The 12,835-nt window shown below is 41.9% G+C and overlaps 1 long non-coding RNA gene across 1 annotated transcript; it reads right to left on the minus strand.

Annotated features, from left to right (window-relative positions):
* Nucleotides 1–1,934: 1,934 nt before the first annotated feature.
* Nucleotides 1,935–11,876, minus strand: LOC308301332. The gene is made up of 4 exons (XR_013962874.1): nucleotides 11,711–11,876; nucleotides 5,176–5,202; nucleotides 4,564–4,887; nucleotides 1,935–2,225 (listed from the first exon to the last, which is right to left on the minus strand). It is a non-coding gene; the product is annotated as an uncharacterized lncRNA (long non-coding RNA).
* Between the last annotated feature and the right edge of the window lie 959 nt (nucleotides 11,877–12,835).

Genomic DNA, 12,835 nt, shown 5'->3' on the forward strand with positions numbered 1-12,835 from the left:
AAAGTTATTAAAGTGTATAGACAATTTTGAATGCCTTTTTAACGCCATAGTGTCAAATATTAGAGGCAGAAATTGTGAAAATAGCAGATCTACATGCTCACAACGCCTCGCATTGCGAGGCGTTGTGAGAATGTAGATCGGCTATTTTCACAATAGAACCGTGTTATACAAAATGTAAACCCTCAACTCTTAGTGCTCGTCTGGGTGGGGGGTCCCCAGTTAAAATATGATTATTTGGGGGGTCGCGGCCTGAAAAGGTTGAGAACCACTGCTCTAGAACATGATTAACAAGCCAACAACTCAAATGGCTGCTTTGCATAGCAGGTTTACAAGTGAGAGTGCAAATGCATCCTGACTCCTCACATAGGCTACACCACTGTTTGCCCAACACCCATTTTCAATATTGAACTATGTCATTAATATACCTTGGAGGAGTTGTGTGGAAATAAATAAAATAAAAAGTTCCCCCTCTTCTGTGTTGCCTAGAACTGGAGGATTGATTTTGGGGTTTGTATTGTAAAGTACAATGTGTGATGTCATCAAGTTGTAATTTACAATACAAACCCTAAAATCAATCCTCCAGTTCTAGGCAACACAGAAGATGGGGAACTTTTTTTAAATTTCCACACAACTCCTCTAAGGTATATTAATGACATAGTTCAATATTGAAAATGGGTGGTCTTCCCCTTTAACTTCATCTCTTTAACATTGTATCCTGTATTGTACTTATCAATGTAGGTTCTAACAATGTATCATGTATCATCGTCAGTTTAATCTATCCAGTAACATTAACATTGTATCGTGTATTATCATCAATTTAATCTCTCTAGTAAAATTGTATCATGTATTATCATCAACTTCATCTCTTTAGTGACATTGTATCATGTATTGTATTTAAGCTCTAACAATGTATCATGTATCATCATCAGTTTAATCTATCTAGTAGCATTAACATTGTACCGCATATCATCATCAATTTAATCTCTCTAGTAACATTAACATTGTGTCATGCATTATCATCAGTTTAATCTATCCAGTAATATTTACATTGTATGTATTATCATCAATTTAATTTCTCTAGTAAAACTGTATCATATATTATCATCAATTTAATCTCTCTAGTAAAACTGTATCATGTTTTATCATCAACTTCATCTCTCTAGAATTATATTCCAAATGCAAGACATTTTTAATGGGAATATAAGCACGTCTAGGTCTGTTAGACCTTCATCAGATTATCAATATATGACTAACTGTATATGTTGTCATTTCTGCTTGTCTTAAGTAAAAGTATCAATACAGTACTGCGATGCATAACAGTACACTCTAAAGTAAAAGTCTGTATTAAATTGACTTGAATAAATTACAGCAACGCGACACTTGTAGATCTGCTATTTTCAAACGGCCTACACAGTTCTTGTTGGCGTGATATGGCCAGACATCAGTGGTGTAAAGTAACTAAGTACATTAAAAAGTACTGTACTTTAGTATTTCCAGTACTCATACTTCTACTACATCTCGGATCCAAATATTGTACTTTTACTCCACTACAATTATTTGACAACTTGAGTTATTAGTTACTTTGCAGATAATATTATAAAACATACATAGAGCACTTTAGCCTTATTTTATATCTAGGCTATTTAAAAATAGCCCATCAAAAGGGGCCATCAGCCATCACTTTGCAACACAATAGAATTGGGCTGTCGCCATGATTGCTGATAATCACATTGAGTAAAAGCCTTGGATTATAAGGTGCCAAGTAGACTAGGTGTGTTCCTGGCATTCCGAGTACTTTATAGACAATAGATGTTTTGTCCTTACTTAAAATGAAGGGTATCATAGCCTTCTAATGATCGCCATTGATATTTTGATAGCAATAACAAGATTGCTGTCCAACTACAAAACACAGTCAGTCAGTCAGACTCTACACACATTGTTGGCTACTTGACCATTTTATTATTATTATTTAAATAAAGAGACCGTTTATAAATATTGGCTCATTTCTAATTGTAAATATGTAGAAGTCAAAACCAATTCAATCATTATTGCTGTTTCAATGTTGTGATGTGTTGTTTTTCACTTCATTCACACAGCCTGCAGCAGCCAGAGACGGAAGTTCCTTTTGCCATGGACTGGTTGAAGAGAAGAGCTGTGACTTCCATCTTGGTGGCATCTTAGGGAGTGTTGGACCCACTTGACTTCTTCTGGTCAATATACATCCTCTGGGTGTACAAATAAAGCCTGTTATTATACTTGCCTGGACCTTTTTGTTGTTGATATGCATATGTAGAATACTACAATCTGTCTTAATTACATGTGCTGTGGGAAAGTGCTGTATTACTATGAATCTACATCAGTCTCTCTATTTCAGTTGCCTCTTCATTGACAAATTTAGATTTCATGTTATTTGTATAATGACTAGAGGTTCGCGGCCCTTCGGGCCGCTCACATCTAGAGTCCACGCCCGCTTCTTTACTAAAAAACTTTTTTTTTCAAAAAAAGTAAAAAAAATAAAAAAAATTAAAAAATTGAAAAAAAAAAGTTAAAAAAATTTAAAGAAAAAAATTGAAAAAGAAAAAGTTAAAAAAAATTAAAATAAAAAATAAAAAATTGGGGGGGGGGGGAACTATTGTGGCGGAACTATTGTGCCGCAGCACGTTTCCGGTCGGACATATTTGACCGCCGGACGCACTTCCGGTTAAGAACTATGTGTGCCACGTGATCAGTCCTAGCCAATTGGAGTGCTGCATTTGGTCGTGTCTGACAACAAATAAATACCGCTGGCTGCAGTTCTAAATTGTATGTATAGATGTATATAGCATAATAAAAGGAACTGCTATAGCTACACACTAAAAGTAATATTCCTGGTCAGCATTACTTAACAATCTGCAAGTTATATTCCTTGACATTGATGATGGTATTCCACTTTAGACCTATTTAATGTTCTCAGGCATGGTGTTTTTGTTCAAATGCAAAGCCATCTACATGGAATGGCGTCTGTAGAATTATTATGTTTAATAGAGAATGTGTAAATAGGCTCTAGGCACACGTTGAGCTGTTTGGGATTTTCATTTACATTTCTAAAACGACTTAGAATTGGCAAGGATGCTGTTTGGAAACAGGCTGGGTAGTCTGGTATTTCTGTGAAATATAGTGGAGGGCTATATGTTAGATATGTAAGCCTACTGATTTGATTAATTTAGGTAATGGAATATTATTGTTTGGGCCATACTATGGGATTTCATGGGTTTTGTGATTACATGTTAGTAGGCTACTACCATAGAGCTGTAAAAACAACTCAAGCCACTTTGGTGGTGTTTTGAGGTAGGCTAGCTATTTTCACGGCATCTTTCCATTGTTTGACTGCTGCTTATTCTGGGTACTTAGATTTAAGGCCTCTCCATACTTCGACCGAAATGTTCGGTGAGTTGTGTTTTCCGACGTGCAAATTTCCGAACTCTCGTTCGGTCCAATGCTTTTCAGAACTCCCGAGGGATACAATTTTATGGTAGAAAGGGACCTTTTGACCGAAAACGGCGGTTTCGGTCAAAGTATGAACCGACCTTAACTGCTACTCGACAATCATGGCAGTGTATTATGCTAATGTCGGGACTAATGCGTTAACGACTGTCGTTACTCGGTAGCATTGCTTGCTGACACAATAAGGTGAGCTTTAGCCTATGTATAGCCTATTTTATAATTGCCATTTTGGTTACATACCTGCACGCTGCACTATAGACTTAAACAAAACAATACAATGATTAATGCAACATGATAGTGTAATCTATGGTGGTGACTTGCAGTCAAATGCACAAGATTCAGCTAGACCACGACACAAACAACATTAACTGAAATCGTTAAGCCCTTATTATAATATTCCTATGTATGAAAAAGATTGGATTGGATTGGATTGGAATGGTTATTTGAACGGGTTGATTCAACGTAGATTCGGTTTATTTATATTGCAGCGACCCTGCAGGAGCCAGGAACGTTCCCACTTCCCACTTCCTACCGTCACATTTTACATGGTGCAACAACTACTGTGGACGCCACCTACTGGGCAGCCCAGGGGCGTCACACCAAATTCTGGGCCCTGGGTACAAGGATTCACTGCGGGCCCCCCATGAATGTTAACTATTGAAAAATAGCAGATATACAAGCTCACAGCGTGTCGTGAAATCGTGAAAATGTGTGCAAGAAACCTATGTCAAGGACCCCCAAGATGATATGTATTTGGCCACGGACCCCGATCTCAAAATATTTAGTTCCAGGGACCCCCAGAAGCAAAATTTGAGTTAGAAAATTAATGTTCGCTTAAAAAATACATAAATTATATTCAAAGATTTTCACACAATTTCACAACTTTTCAAAAATAGCAGATCTACAAGTTCGCAGCGCGGCACTCGGTGCCGCGCTGTGAGCTTGTATATCTGCTATTTTTCGATAGATAAAGTTATTAGGGCCCCTCCACCTTGGGCCCCAGTAACTCAGTCCCACTTTCCCTCCCCTTGTGACGCCCCTGGGGCAGCCCACGTTTCAATGCAAATAGCTCCAGACTACCTGCACAGGTCAGATGCCGAGTGTAGGGGGAGCTAAAACTCCCCGCTGATGCATTACACTCCATCAGAGCAGATTCTCCCCCGTCACACTCTGGATTAATCAACCATACACGTTGATTCGCAGGACCACGTCTCCATCGTCCAGAGCCATCAGATCCACATCCCAGCTGTCTGCACACTACTGATGTTATCTCAGGGCTCCAGTTAGGATAAAAATGAAGGGGCGCTAACCCTAACCCCACCACTGGTCTCCACTGTCCCCGGTGTTTCATCTCCACCGCACCGGCACAGCGTCGGGCTCCTCCCACCAACCTGACACCACCATCTGTACACACACACACACGCACGCACGCACGCACGCACGCACACACACACACACACACACACACACACACACACACACACACACACACACACACACACACACACACACACACACACACACACATAAAGTAATATATTACTTTGATCAGAGCAAAACCTTCTAGGTTACAATCTACCATTTATTCATTTATTCATTTAGTCATTTATTAATGTATTAATTTTTTAATTTATTAATTCATTCATTTATTCATTTATTCATTTATCCATTTATGTGTTGATGTTTGTTTACCTGGTGTGATGAGAGACACCTGGAGAGCTGGAGAGAAACATCAACACATTAATGAGTAAAAGCACAAGTACTCGAGTACAACTATCAATACCACCATGTAGAAATACTCTGTTACAAGTAAAACTATCAATACCACCATGTAGAAATACTCTATTACAAGTAAAACTATCAATACCACCATGTAGAAATACTCTATTACAAGTAAAACTATCAAATATGCCTTGATGTGTTGCAAATGTTATGTTTTGAATACATGGTTACTGTGTCGTAAGACACATTTCAGTGTGAACTGACAATCATACTATATCATATCAGATGCCATGGCATTGGTCCGAAGGTTCATTAGTCCGAAGGTTCATTAGTCAGAATCTGTTAAGAATACTATGCCTAACTCTAACCCTAACCCTAACCTCAGTAACCCTAACTAAATTTGGTCTAATGAACCTTCGGACTAATGAACCTTCAGACTTATGGGCAGTCCCCTCATATCAATTCAAGTCGAGTATAGATTTGCAGAGTTCTGCGTGCAGAGTCTCAGTTTGGTGTCTGAGTCATGCTCTAGTATATAACATACAGTAGCCTATAGCCTACTCAGGGGAGGCCTTAGCTATGTTTCACCAGTTTCAATTGAAACGGGCCTCAGCCACCAGGGGGCCTCCAAGAGCTAGCCAGCAAGCCTTGTTCAACTTGCAACACTCTTATAACACTTTTTAATAATCATATATCCTTGTTAATATAACACCAGCTATAACATTATGTAGTGATATAATAATAATATATAAATAGCAGCCAGTCATTGACTATAGGTCAACTTCTGTGTGCGATTGTTGCGCGGCTACTGTGGCCTCGATGCGCTGGCGGCGGCGCGGGGGGGCCTCATCAATAGCTCTTGAAACGGGCCTCCAGATTACTAAGGCCGCCCCTGAGCCTACTGCAACTTGTTTGTCCAATTCTCAGATCAATATGCTTATTTTCCATTCATTAGCTAACTAGCCAACGTTCTGACACATTTTGGCACTAATCATGTTCATACTCATACGCTTGTTGGTGGTGAGAACTGTACGCTAACTTATACAATGTATGGATCGTGTAGTTGTGTAGTTATCATTTATGTTGTCTGTAAAAGTTGGGGTATTGAAAAAAAAGAAAAAAAAAACATCACAAGGATGCAACTGGGACGTATCATCAGTGATGTAGCCTGGGGTCGACGGGTGTTTCGGGCAGTGGCGAATTAAGGATTTTCGGGCCCTGGCGCTTCTCCAAATCAAAGGGCCCCCCCGCTACCCCCCCCCCCCCCCCCCCCCCCCGCCCGACCCGACCATACGGCCGACCCCCCCCCCAGAAGTGGCACTCTATTCAAGCACCGTCGGAGCCGCCCCCGCCCCCCCCCCCCCCCCCCATTAAACCATCGCATTAACTATTCAACAATATAAGGCAAGAGAAGGAGAGGAGATGCCACGTTAGCACCAGAAATGTTAAATAACAACATATAGGGCATATGCTACTGTTTCAAATTAGGCATTCTGTGGATTTACAGTGGGGTGGGGTGATAGGGGTAGGGAAGGGAAGAAAGTAGAGTGCGTATAATTGTAGGCTACTGTAATATAACCAAAGCTGACTTTTAACAGCACAGATACATTTTCCTGTGGCACATTTTTACTAAATATCATTCTCAATCTCAACTCTCAATTCCTATACCAATCGAGTCCAAAGGAAAATAGTAATAGCCCTGCTGCGCTGTTTTGACGAGAGAAGCTTGCCAAACTCTGTGAGTGAAACAAGCGACCAGGTCTATGAAAACAAGCCCAACAGTTTCACCACTTGAACTCTATTACATTAGCTATTGTCTAGAAGAATGTTGAAAGCAAGGCCAAATAAGCAACTACACTTCAGAAACAAGCCCAAACAAAAGCAACCCACGACTAGAGAATTTACAGGAAAATTAGGCCAAAGTCGCTTATAATGAGAAAACCTGGCAACACCGCCCAGTTTAACGTAGCAGGCTCATACTGTCTCGTTTGAATGCAATCTGCCATTGCACAACTGTTAAATGCCAAGTTTGCCACTAAATGCCACCGACTGCCAGTCTGCCAGGAGTTGGAAAGAGTTTCTTGTCGGCTGTTTGGTGAGGAGATACCTTAAAACAAGCAGGTTAAAGCAACCAAACTATCCACAGGTTGCTAAAGTATTGTAATCTTTTACAGAAACGAGCCTATATTAACCAACAAGTCCAGCTCCTCAAACGAAATAAGAAAAGTCAGATCTCTCTCCATTAAACACACAAAGGTCAAGTCAGCACTCAGCACAGCCGTTGTGCATATAACTACACACAAGCACACGATACACAAAATGTGTGCAGACAGCCGCATCAGTCAGCAACAGCTACTGATCATGATCAACCACAGCAAATAATAAAAAATAATAATGGGCAGCTGCCAAGCCTTACCTTTCAGAAATGAACACGGCAGGCCTTACTGAGATGAGCCTCTGAAAATCCTCTGAAAATCCTCTAAATCATCCTTGCGGCTGCACTGGTTTTGGGTAAATTAATTCCTCTAACTTGGTGTGGCTGCACTGCAGCCAACATTCTCCTCCGCCTCCGACTCCTTGCTCCCAGTCCCGGGATTAATTTAGCCTACTTTAAAACTCTTTTTGTAGGCTACTCACAGTCTGATAGTCTTGGTCTTTTTGATATAATATTTTTGCTAGTTATATTCGTTTGCTGATACTACCACTGCACTACCTGTCTGTGCTTCCTGTTTACTTCAGTTCAGACTTGGCGGGTTTGAGTTGAGGGGGTGTGTGTTGTTTACCGGCACTTGGCCAAAGAGAGAGAGGGGGAGAGAAAGGGAAAGAGAGAGAGAGCATGAACATGAACCATAACGAGAGAGAGAGAGAGTCAGAGAGAGTCTGCACAACGGCTTCACTGACTCGTCACCATAGACCTCGTCATAGAAATAACGATGCGGGAAAAAAAAAAGATATATATTTTTTAATTTGATTTACACAGGGCCTTCCAAGCGGCGGGCCCTGGCGCTTAAGCACAGCTTAGTCCAATGGTTAGTCCGGCCCTGGTTTCGGGTCTCGCAACATCATACACCCTCGCCCAGGTGATCCAGCCGGGGTTGATCAAGTCCCGACTTACGTCCCAGTAGCTTTCCACGATCAGTCCTATTAGGGAAAGACAGGGTCACTCAATGTGCTGTACCGGAATTACTCTGCCGGGATTGGGGGTACTATTCTGGCGCGTGGAAGAACTAGGCTCTATGGGTTGACTCCTGGCCGGGCTCCTCCTACGTCTCACCAGGTCCTCTCCTGCTCTCACCAGGTTCAGAACCTGTGCGTTGCACCAGACCCCAATCCAAACATTCCATTCAGCTGCTGCAGTTGAATGGCCCTCCTAAAGCCTCACCGTGGATTTGTTGGGCTTCTTCCTCACGGAAGACACAGGCTGGGACGCTAACCCAACCTGCTCCCGGGTGCCGTCTAAATTCCGGCCGTCAACCGAGTCTCCGGTGGTCACCAAACTATTCCTGGTTGTCACATAGTCTATTCCTATGAGCCACTATAAATAGAACTAATAATGAAAAAAAAAAACATCACAAGTATGCAACTGGGACGTATCATCAGTGATGTAGCCTGGGGTCGACGGGTGTTTCGGGTCTCGCAACATCATACACCCTCGCCCAGGTGACCCAGCCGGGGTTGATCAAGTCCCGACTTACGTCCCAGTAGCTATCCACGATCAGTCCTATTAGGGAAAGACAGGGTCACTCAATGTGCTGCACCGGAACTACTCTGCCGGGATTGGGGGTACTATTCTGGCGCGTGGAAGAACTAGGCTCTATTAAATGCTTGTGTATTTATATGTGCCGCCCTCGACCGGTAAAGTATCTTCGCGCGTGCAGGTTGTGGGGGCTGGTCTGAATTTTAGTCCCAGTCCGTCCCTGTTAGGAAGGCAAAATTGTTCTTAACTATGTTCTTATCATGATGAATCCCAATCCTCCTAACTTGAAGGGATGTGCCAGGTAATCCCAATTATCATAGATAGACGCCCCACATATCCTAATTTGCATCCCTATTCCATAGGAACCTGCCCACAAATCCCTATCCACGAGTTTCCAACGCCCCATAGTGCATTGCGCAAACGTCTGCATCGAGGTTCCGCCGCCGATTTACAAGCTCACAACGGGTTGCATCTGCGACGCGACGTGAGCTTGTATGTCTGCTGTTAAACCCGGAAGTTTGGTCCTGATAGTCTCCAGTAAACCCCCGGGGAAACTTGTGGATATAAGGCACGACAGAAATGAAGTTAAGAGAACTAAGTCAAGAAAGATGGTGGAGAACCAGACTCCAAACATTTGAAAAATGGGCGTGTGGCGGCTGTTGGGATATGGGGGTGAGGGTGTAGGCAGTTGGGCTATTGGGTGGGTGGGTGTGGAGGGGGGGGGGGGGGGGGGGGGGTGTTAGGGGGTGAGTATGGGGCTTGGGCTTCAACTCAACCGGGTCTGTTAGGGTTGGGATGACATTTTCAGACCTGTTGAAAAAAGAAAACAAAAGTCTAAAGCAGTTTTTCTAAACATTTTCATGTCAAGGACCCCCAAATTGACATGCATTCTGCAGACCCTCACCTGAAAATATGTTCTGCCTAGGAATATCTTTCAAGAGTTATGAAAAAATATCCAATCTACAAGCTCAAAATGGTAAACACGTTGTGAGCTTGTAGATCGGCTATTTTCAAACAAAGTTTAAAACGGGGTTAAAGTGGTAAAACTGATCCTCGTTTTACTGTGGACCCCCTGGAACTTCCTAAAGGACCCCTGGGGGTCCCCAAACCACACTTTGAGAACCGCTGCTCTAAATATATGATACAAATATAGTATTATTGTGATTTAAATCATATATTATACAACTGTAGAATTGAAGAAACTTAAAGAAGTAAGCAATTTACCCCGAGTGAGAGGACATTATGCTCTCATAATGTCCGCAGTGAGGGTGTTATCGGACGAGGCGCAGCCGAGTCCGATAACACCCTCACTCAGGACATTATGAGAGCATAATGTCCGACCCCGAGTGGTAAATAGCTTTTCTACCACTTTTTCCCGTATACATGAAAGAAAACACATAGTTGTAACTTGCAAGGATCTTAAGTTACAATCATTATTGCCTATAAAACTTCCGCGAGACAGCAGATAGTTCCACCAACAACATCTTCTACTCACCAACAGATGGCGCCAACTCCATACTAATCCATGCGTCTAGCTTACAGCTAAGCTAACGTCAGTTAAAAGCACCGTTCCGGCCGTAAATAGAGGCTGTTCGCTTCCAGAAAGGCATAGGTTCAGAGAAAAGGGGCTTTAAAGTTGGCGGATTGCATTGGATCCAAATAAATCGGCGACGATAGTACGCACGTTAGTAAACATAGGACCGCTGCGACCTTCATTTGTTGGTTGGGGGAAAGGTGTTCCGACTACCTCCTGAAGTCCCCGGATGTACACTGAGGCGCATTGATCTCCTCACACAACTTTGCGGCAGTTGTCCTCTCATAACCTCCGGAATTTAGCCAATCAGAATCCAGTATTTGAACACGTGACTAGAAAAAGTGGTAGAATACATATTTTTGTACAAACTGTCACACTTATTATTAACTAAAAGGCCACCCTAAGAGTGCTCTACAGTGTGCGTAGAATCTTTCTTAACATAAGAACAAATCACAGCTAAGGAAACATCGCTGTATGCCAAATCTTCTTAAAAAAAACGTCTTAAGAGGGTCTGAGAAGAAATGTAACGTAAGAAGGTTCGTAAGTAAGTTGGTGAATCAGGCCCATTGTCTGGATGAGCAATATTACCCAATATTAAAGGTGATACACCATGAAATTTCACTTTTCCTATTTTAAAACCTTTTTTTGGGGTCCCACTAGTACCTTCTATCCTCACAAAGTCCCATTTCTGACCGTTGTGTCTTTCTCTGGTTTTGAGAAGGTGAAGGTTAAAAGTATCCCACGGGTTCTCAAAACAGGCTGTTCAGATTTGCTGCAGATTGTGACGTCATCTGCCGATTGTGACGTCATCACAAAAAAAATAAAAAAATAAAGATTTTTTTTCAAAAAGATTTTTTTTCAAAAAAAAAAATGTTTTCAAAAAGATTTTTGGGGGGGGGGTGGCGCAGTTCAGGCCAAAGGTGGTACTGCAGCTGAAATGCTCTGAGAGCCATTCAAAAATGAGAGAGGCTCTCTATTCAGGAGTGGTAATTTAGCCTCAAACCTTTTGAAAAACGTTTTTGGGACATAAACAATATGACATAAATACTTTTTAAATGCATGGTGTATCACCTTTAAACTGAATTATTTGTATATGAATTTCATCTAAAAGCATGTGCTTGACATTCTGCTGATTGTTACCAACTCTACTGCTGAACCTGTTCCTGCTACTTCTGCTGATGTTGCTCTGTTAGAACCCCACATCGCAGATATTTCCAGTGCCGGCCCGATACAGTTTAGTCATCATAGTGACATCATTCATTAGATCTACTCACCATGAAAGAGCACAGAGCTCACAATGATCCACAGAACCATCTTCACCCTGCTGTCACCTCCTTAAAGATACCTTCACTGTCTGAACCTGAAGATACCTTGACTGTCTGCTGTGTGTCTGTAGCTACAGATATTTCAAAGCCTGTTCTAGCACTCCTGACCTGATATACCCCCTCATAGCCTGCCTGAACAAACAAACACACAGGCACACAGGCACACAGGCACGCACGCACGCACGCACGCACGCAGGCACGCAGGCACGCACGCACGCACACACACACACACACACACACACACACACACACACACACACACACACACACACACACACACACACACACACACACACACACACACACACACACACACACAGAGAGAGAGAGAGAGAGAGATCAATAAAGGTTGACTTTGATCAGAAGAACTCAGTTTAATGGAGGATAAAATAAATCAACAATTAATAATAGTTACAGTCCAGTATGTATGGTTAGAGTTACTGGAGTTATTGAATAACAGTTACAATATGTATGGATTAGAGTTACTGGAGTTATAGAATAATAGTTGCGATATGTATGGATTAGTGTTACTAGAGTGTTATTACAATTAATATTAATATTTACAGTCTGGAGCAGGGGTCTTCGACGTTTTCAGGCCAAGGACCCCTTAGTTGAGAGAGAGATGAAGCAGGGACCCCCCCACAACCCCACATCAAATGCATAAAGCATTTTGCAGTACTTGTTGTTTCCCTTATACCCTCCCCAGATATAGATCATATCCTCTATCAACACAGCAGTTGTTTCCGGTGGTAACTTCCTCCAGCATAAAGGGACTTTATGCTGGAGGAAGTTTCATTGTTTGACAGCACAGGAGTTTCATTGTTTGACAGCACAATCATCAGTGTATTTTGGATTCGTGTCAATATGTGTTTTCAGATATTTAACCACTTGAACCGTCAATACTTAATAAACTTGACCTTTCACTCTGTACTTAGTTTGCTCTTTTTCCCCTCTACACCAAACCTCTTTGCCGAAAATAGCAGATCTACAAGCTCACAACGCCTCGCAGAAACGAGTAGTTGTGAGCTTGTAGATCTGCTATTTTTGGCTATTGTTCTCTGAATATGGACGCTA

This window comes from Nannobrachium achirus (genome assembly GCF_963921795.1).
Source record: "Nannobrachium achirus genome assembly, chromosome: 16".
Lineage (NCBI taxonomy): Eukaryota > Metazoa > Chordata > Actinopteri > Myctophiformes > Myctophidae > Nannobrachium > Nannobrachium achirus.